The sequence below is a fragment of the Centruroides sculpturatus genome, unplaced genomic scaffold, assembly GCF_000671375.1.
Source record: "Centruroides sculpturatus isolate CEXI.00-Female unplaced genomic scaffold, Cexi_2.0 scaffold612, whole genome shotgun sequence".
NCBI lineage: Eukaryota > Metazoa > Arthropoda > Arachnida > Scorpiones > Buthidae > Centruroides > Centruroides sculpturatus.
The window spans coordinates 180,629-187,934 of record NW_019384966.1 but is presented as its reverse complement, the minus strand read 5'-3'; positions in this window follow the sequence as shown (position 1 = coordinate 187,934).

The window sequence follows — 7,306 nt, the reverse complement described above, 5'->3', positions numbered from 1 at the left end:
TATGTGTGTGTCTGTTTATCTATTTTTTGTTTACTCTTTCCGCCCTGTAGGAACTAAGAGGGCCTCTTATAGCAGGCCCATTATGGGTTCGGTCAGGCCCACAATGGGGCATCCGGGTGGTGAAGGACGGGAACCGACATGTCCGAACGGACCACCCCTCGAAAAATTCCTGGGGATTCCTTGACCCGTCCGGATTCCATCCCGGCTCACCCAGAGCGGTGGGCTGCCACCTCGACCGCGCGGCCATCCGGCCGTCTGCGTCAGCGGTGTGCCAAACGTAAACACTAGTCCATTTTGATCCAAGATAATATAGAATTGTTGAAAAAATAAGCCGTAGTGTGTGTAAGTTATGTTGATGAAGTATTCTTATACGTGACCACGGTTGGTCCGTGCATGGCTTGGCATCAAGGGTGTCGGAAATGCTGTAGTACTGTATACTGTACCTGTTTTTTGGAAGATTCGGAATTTTAAGGTCGTTAGAATTTTCACTTGATTTCCCTGTGTGTTTATTATTTACGTCAACCGCTTTTTATCGGGTTTAAAATTTATGAACATACAAGTCGAAAGGCCCGATGGCGTCGGGGTATACTAAATTACAAATAAAAATAATATACGGAATATTATACTGTAAAAATATAAAATACAGTAATTTATATTATTAATTTAAATTAATTTAAATAATAGCTAGGGCGCCCCTAGTGGCCATTTTTGGCATACCGTGACAGAAAATGTCCATTTTTTCAGCTTTATATAGTAGATTTCGACACAAGTCGAAAAGCAGCGTTTCGTTTTCTTTCCGGGATATGATTGAATCTGAATGCTACATTTACGAATTTACGAAGAAAATTGTGGGTCGGATCGCGTGCTAGTATACGGCCCGAATAGGATGACGTCAACCCCATTTTACTGGGCTAATAGTTTATTAAAATACTTCCATAGTCCAAAGAGTACATAAGTAATCGCCTGTTTTTACGTGTGATCGACTTTGGACATTTAAATAATGCATTTGGTGAAATACTTTTCAGTCGTTCGCATGCTGGCTCATGTCCATGACCAGCCGACAACGGCCAGATGAGCGCTCAAGGTGGCAGCCTACGGCTCTGGGATTCCGGGATCGAGTTCAGACGGGTCGAAAAATCCCCAGTAGTTTTTAGGTGATCCGACCGGATATGTTGGCCCGTCCCTCACTACCCGGCCGCCCCATTGTTGGCTGGCCGAACCCATAATGGGCTTGCAAAAAGAGGACCGCTTAGTACCCACGGGGCGGAAAGAGTAAAAAGGGGGAAAAAAGACCGACCGACGACAACGGCTTTTAACCGGGTTTAAAATTTATAAAGAAAATTCGAGACACAGGTAAAAAATGTCGAAAAACGGCTTTTCGCCCATATTCGGGGTATGATCGAGTTTGAACGCTAAATTTACGAATTTACAGAAAAAGAAAATTGTCAGCCTCGTGCGCGCTTCCGGCCCGAACAGGAGGACGTTAAGCTCGTTTTATCGGGGTAAAAATTTATTAAGATATTTCAAAGAATAGATAAGTAGCCTTCCGTTTCTATGGTGTGATCGACTTTGCACGTTTCACTTACGACTAAGGTATCCTGTAGTATAGTGACTGTGGTGAGGGATACCAACCCAAATGTTATTGAAGGTGTCGCGGAATAATTGCAAGTTAGTGCGAGTATAGTGAAAACTATTATTATTAGTATTACTAGTAGTGTTCAGTTGAGTGAAGATATACCTAAGATCACTGGCAGAATCTATATCAGTGGTCGACCCTAGGGGTGATGTGACTGTTTCCTAATTATATATGTTATGGACAAAGTGATTAATATGGGCATTATTCATAATGACCAACAAAATCAGGCATTGTAATCATGGGCGTAGCGTACAATATAAATTTTAATAATTTATCAAATTGACAAGTCATTATGAATACTGCTATCATCTAGTTGGGCAAAGTGATAATAATGCGTCGGAGTGATCATCCAAAATACGCTAGCCAATCAACACTCGCATCTGAGTTGCGTGTGCATGTTGCGTTTAGTACCGAATTTGGGGCGGTCGCGTCTGTTTGTGCTTTTGACGGATTCCTCACGGAGGGCTGCTGCAGGCAGGCCGCGTATTGTTTAACGTCACTAGATATTGATTCACCGTAGTTCTTGAACACGTGTATCAATAACTAGTATGTATCAATATCTAGTGACGTTAAACAATCGGCGGCTTTCCTCCGGGAGAAATGCATTGTGATCACAAACAGTTGCGACCGCCGCCTATGTGCATCGTAATGGTGCACATAGGTAAAATTTTACCATTTAATTAATATAGTTAATAGTATTAGTTTTATTAGTTATAGTAATAGCTTAGTTTTAAAAGATTATATGTTTTTTTAAATACTTTGAAATAATTCACAAAAAATAAATATTTCTAAATGAAATAAATGGAGTTTTTTTAATCAAATTAAAATGTCGCACAATTTAAAATTCAGTACTAAACGCAATACGCAATCAACACAATACAATCAGCAACTCAGAGTGCCAATTGGCTAGCGTAAGTCAGATAATCACTTTTCAACGTATTATTATCACTTTGCCCGACTAGGTGATAGCAGTATTCATAACGACCGGTCAATTTGATAAATTAATGAATATTTATCACACTGCGCATCCTCTTTTGTCATTATTCATAATGACCGAGCATTATGAATAATGCCCGATTAATCACTTTGTCCATAACATATATATATATAGATTTTCGTGTTTGTTGTGTTAGCCCTAGCAGCAACACCTGCGTATGAGGAGGTCGGTATACTCAATGAAAATGTGGTTTTTGCATTATCTAAGATTTTGTTAACTTTCCTGTCAATAACAGATCCGACCTTCTCGGGTGGGTCAGGGATCGAATCAATGGTGGACTGGCATAATCTTTTCAACCTGTGGATACTAAGATTGCCTTTTTTTAACAAGCCTATTATGAGTTTGGTCAGGCCACAATGAATGGGGTGTGGTGAGAGATGGGGCCCAATGGCTTCATATCCAGATGGAGCACTCCAAAACTGAAAAATTCCTGGAGTTTTTTTATTCGTACAGATTTGATCCCGGGTTTCCCAGAACAACAGATTGCCACTTTAAAAACCTTTCGGGTTTGTTTGTTTAGTAGCAAGTTGGGCATCGGCTTCTTTGGCTATTTCTCCCCGTGGAATGTGTAAGCTCACTGGCTAATATTGGTAATTGGATATTCCGGTGGACGTAACGCGCGCGAATAACGCCTTCCGGGAGGTCTTTTAAGGGTAACTGACCCCTATTCAGGAATTACAGACGTGGAGAAAACCAGGAAAACGCCACGCGGCCAGCCCATCCTGGCAAGGCGCAAACTCACGACCGAACTCCCAGTGTTTAGGGAACGAAACCGCTGGCAACTGGTACTCACCTTTCGAGTGTAAGAAGAATTTTGTGTCCTTAGGACTAAAAGAAAAGTTTTAAAAAGTCACAAGTTTATCAAACTTTAAAATATTTTTTATTAACTTAATAATAAATAAATTAAAAATGAAATAAAAAATCTTTTAATAAAAGTAAATCTTAAAATAAATTAAATTATTTAAATGTAGCTGATGAATCAATAAATTTACAAATCCGGTAGGCGTCGCTGTTCGGATCGCAAATCACCTGACTTGGTTAACCGAAGTGTAGGTCTGAATCGTTTACATCTTCTAAAAATTGTAAAGTATTTATATAAGATCTACGCCTAGTTTTACGATATCCTCGATAATAATATAATGGCTAGTCAAACTCAAGGCATTCAGCAGCTATTAGCAGCCGAAAAGAGAGCTGCAGAAAAAGTGGCCGAAGCAAGAAAACGTAAGTCTTTTTTTACGTTTATTTAAGTATAAATTATTAATAAATGTAAGATGGATGCATAAGATCACAACCATCGCAACTAATTAAAGAAAAGTATAATTTAACTGCATTTAAATACTGTATTTACAATTGAAAATATATACACAATTATATTTTGTAATATAAATACAGTAAGACCCCGCTTAGCGCTGCCTCGCTTAACGCTGATTCGATATAACGCGGTCTGCTCGAAGCCTAAAAAGAAGCTAAAAATTTACGCCGATTTAAATTATCTCGGCATTTTATCGATTCGTATATAATGCGATTATTTGCGAACACAAACCAATCGGCCAAAGGTGACAAAAAGGCATACTTTCTTTAAATCTGTGTTTGTTTGGTGCAATTTTGGAAAAAATATAACGTCGTGGATGCCGTAGGCAATATCGACTTGGCTTGGCAAGAATTAACTGATAAGTGCACGAATGAAGTGTGGAAGAAGTTACGGCCGAAGGCATCCGAGAATTCTCCACGAGAAGAGTTTGTCGTCGTATCGTTAGGTTGACCGAACTCGATCTAATCTATACGGCGGGACTAGGAGATGTAGACGAGAGGGATATCAAGGAGTTACGGCATGTTTCTGGCGAGAGCGACGACCACCTTCGAGAACTGGCAGAACGTGGAATTCGTGTGGAACTGGAAAATAGAGATTCTGAAAACAAAGCACTCAAAAAATTTCTCTACAGATTTCCCTAGTAGAAGTTTGGTAAGATAACTGAAATTGTTGATCAAATTGTAGCGAATGATTCAGATTTTAAAAGGAGTGCAAAAGTGAAACCAGGCATATTATTATACAAATTAATATAAAAATAACTTAAAATTAGAGTAAAATTTGTTTCTTTTTGGTGGCATGTTTCCCTATCCCTATTTACTCTATGTTAAAATGACTTCGTTTAACGCTATTACTCTTAGCATTTTGTTGTCTAGGAATGCATCCCCTACGTTAAGCAGGGTCTTACTGTATATTATAAAATCTGAAATTTTGTAATGTTCGTGTTTTTTTGATAATTTACATAACCAGAAACATATTTCACTATATATAATATGCCCGTGTATGATGTATGTATATACTGTAAATATTTTTATGTGTATGTATATAGATATGATTTGCTGTATGTATGGTTAGCCAGTGGCCGAGCGGTTCCGTTCCCCAAACGCTGGGAGTTCGGTCGTGGGTTTGCACCTGGCCGGAATGGGCCGGCCGCGTGGAGTTTTCCGGCTTTTCTCCATGTCTCTAATGCCCAAATAGGGGCCGGAAGGAATCTCCCTAGGCAGATCGCCCAAGTGTTGCATTGCCATAACTTAATAAAACAAACAAACACTATATGTACACATTATATTGTATATGTACTGTATAGTGAATCATGGTTATTTGTATTAATAATAATAATTAAAAATTTTTATCTGAAGTATTAGTTTAATATCAATTTATTCTTGTTTTTAAGCATATGTTTTATTACCTCAAGTTTTACTTTTTTTTATACTATGAAATATCTATTGGTAGTAGAAAAAGTTTTTGGAAATAAAAATGTACGTAATTTGTTCTTCTAGGCGTTTGTATATTCAAATAATACAAGATAGTTGCTTATATCAACAAAGGCATATTAGGTAATTATTTAAGCCAGTATTGATGACAATATATGTATATATTATCATGATGATACTGTTGCAAAATTGGTAAAAATATTACAGTAGTATGATTAGAATCATTGTATATATGTCAACATCTTTGAAGAAAATTGTCTATTCTGACGACAAACATCATTGTAGTGATACATTGTTCATTTACATTTTATTATTTTCATCGTGAGTGAAAAAATAACAACACAGTCAAACCTGAAATAACTGCCACCTTTAAATGGACATTTTTCAGGAACATTTCTTCTTAAACAAAATGAATATAAAATAATTTCTAAACAACAATTACTCTCAACAATGGTCCTGGCTAAAAATAATAATAAAACTAAAAATGTGCAGGCGCAATGTGGTTTTTAATTGTTTGAATGCTCGTTTGAATTTTTTTTTATTCCAAAAGCTTTTATGAAGATATCGTAATTAAAGAGTATGTGATTAAAAATCCTATTTTTATCTTTTCAACAATGGCCACTGTCCTCAAAATGACATGTAGAAAAAAAAATGTATTGAACATAATTAGTTATTATTGATAAGATGGCTGACTTGGCTACTGGCATTTTACATGGTTACTGGTTAAATTTAGCTGTAAATGAAAAAAATAAATTTTTATCGAAAAACATTAAAGAAATAATCATTAATGTAGACAATCACAAAAAAAGTTGATACAAAAGTTTTTTTCAAGCTTTCAGAGAACTCTTCAAAATACAGATATAAATTGATTGTTTATTGTAGGCTATAACGTACATTAAAATATGCAAAGAAGAAACTGCAGTCTCTGCCAGCAGTGATTATTAAAAAATTTTGACACCAAGAATCACATTTTAGGGTTTTTTAATTAAGAATAATTTGAAGAAATTTTTTAATTATCACTGCCAGCAGAGGACATTTTCTATTTTCTAATATTGGTCATTGCCTACAATCAATCTGTAAAAGATCAATCTGTGTGTGTTTTTATGAATTCTTTGCACATTAATTAATTAAAGGGGGATTTTTGTACAAAAAGTTTCATTTTTGTGATTTTTTTTCTATGGTGTCTGAAATAAATTAATTTTCTCTTCATTTATATAACCTGTGCAATTTTCAGCTCTCTTCCCAACAATAAACATTTATGTTCAGTGGGTGTTGTTTGCAGGTTTGGCTGTGATAAATTCATTTAAAGTGCAATATATAAATATTTATACATCTAAATATATAAAATTGCTTGTCCTGATTGACTGACTGACTCACTCACTGATTCATCATCTCCCAGAGCAGACTGCTTAACCTAAAGAGGTGAAATTTGGTAGACAGTTAGGGTATGTCATGGAAACGCTCACTAAGAAGGGATTTTTCGAAATTCCCCCGTGGGGGGAAGAGCGAGAGCATTAAGGCTTAACCGGAACAACGGCTTCTACTGTACTATTTTAGATGTGATTTTTTGTTTTTATCTGTGTTTTAGTAGGGTATGCCATGGCAATGCACACTAAGAAGGGATTTTTCAAAATTCCCCCGTGGGGGGAGAGGGAGTGGATTTAGTCTTCATCGAGTACTTAGGTGTATTAAATTAATAACATTTCAGACATTGTTATAAATATTTTTATCCATTTCGATTTTAAAAATGTTCGAACCGTTTTAAATTCGAATTTGTTATTTCGTATTCGTATTGTATGCGTTTTAGTAGGGTATGCCATGAGAATGGACACTAAGAAGGGATTTTTCTAAATTCTCCCGCGGGGGGAGAGGGAGAGGATTAAGCTTAACCGGAAGAATGGCTTCTACTGTACTATTTTAGATGCGATTTT